The sequence below is a fragment of the Talpa occidentalis genome, unplaced genomic scaffold, assembly GCF_014898055.3.
Source record: "Talpa occidentalis isolate TD23 unplaced genomic scaffold, MPIMG_talOcc4v2.1 talOcc4.3, whole genome shotgun sequence".
Lineage (NCBI taxonomy): Eukaryota > Metazoa > Chordata > Mammalia > Eulipotyphla > Talpidae > Talpa > Talpa occidentalis.
In genome coordinates, this window is record NW_023603184.1 from 140,792,818 (window position 1) to 140,794,395 (window position 1,578).

Here is a 1,578-nt window from a genome sequence, read left to right on the forward strand (position 1 = left end):
TGTGACACTAAAACCTCGTGCGTGATGTGTGACTTGAGTGTTACCAGGAGTGAATCCCACCACGGAAGGTGTGGCCACATTCCGCCTTTAAAAAATCACAGGTGTCCTGTTTCCATGTCATGTTATTTTCTTGATTCTCAGGACCTTTAGGCATCAAGAGGCAAAACAAAAAGACCAACAAACACGAAAAGATGAGAATGTTGTTCTCATTAGATGGAGGAAGAGCTGAGGACCCTGAGCAGTAATTTGGTCATCTGACAAACGAATTTGGAGATGGTGCAATATGGTGTCTGGTTTTGAACTTCTGTATTCTTGTATGTTTGTATTATGTTTTGAATGCTTTTCTGTTTGTCAAAGTTTAAAATATAATTTTTGGAAAAATGGAATTGAACGGGAACTATCAGGATGTGACTTAAAAATGAAAATCAGGTTAGATGGAGAGACTTGTTTTTGGAATAATGGTTTGCTTTCAAATGTTTTTAAAAAATTGTATTTTGTAAGATTCAAGATTTAATGCTTCGAAGGAGAGAGTAACACGCGTGACTAGAGTAGTGTCAGGTGAACACGTAGTTTATTACTGATTCAGAATTAAAGTAGCTTTTAGAAACATCTAATAAGGCTGATGTAAGCTAGCCATTTTTCTCACTTTTTATAATTTCAATCCTAAAATATCAGATACCACAGCACAACATGAGATTAAAAATAAGTTGAATCCTTATTCAAACAAATGACTGTTTAACCTCAACCACCTTTGTCACTTGAAAAAGCCTGTCTTTTAATAATACCCTTTGGAAAAGAAGTTGGTAGATTTAAAAAAAAAATACCCAGTAGCTATAAATCTATTGTAAGAAATACTGCTTTAACCAGAAGATATTGAGGAGGAAACTAGAAACTCCAAAGTAAATTGCAAAAGCCAGTATACACATTTGAAAACAGACTATAGCTCCTAAAAGAATGGTTGGTACGAATGATTATTCCCTGGAAATCAGCTGTTGAGGAATTCTTGATCATTCTTAAGTTAGCAATACACACAGTTCCTCAGCCAGCTCCTCTCCCCCAGCCCAACCCCTGCTGGGGCCTGTAGCTTAAATTGCATTTGAAATTTTTACAACAGAACAGAGTGGCGTTTCTAAGTACTAGGTTTTTTAAGTAATGGATTTGATAACCATCATCTCTAACGCTTTTTTTTTTTTTTCCTGCATTGACTGAAAAGACTAACCTGGAATAACTTTGCTGCTGAAAATACACAAGGTTTTGTAGTTTGTAAACAATCAGTTCCTGTGATATGACTAATTTTTTTTTTAAGAAAGAATAGAACGTGTGAGTTCTTTTGTAAGAAAATGACGCACATGTGATATTTTAAGGGGGGGGATCCACTTTTAAACAGCACATCTGGGACCACACTGAAATGCAACTTACCCTTTCTATCCTTTCTATACTTAGCATTGGTTATTTCCTGTCTTCAATGTATCCTTGCTGACTGCTGCTTTCTGCCTGAAGAAGCTACATAACTACATGGCATGGACTATTTATTTGTAACTTGACATGAGTTTGAAGAATAAAGATGTTTTTAAAAAG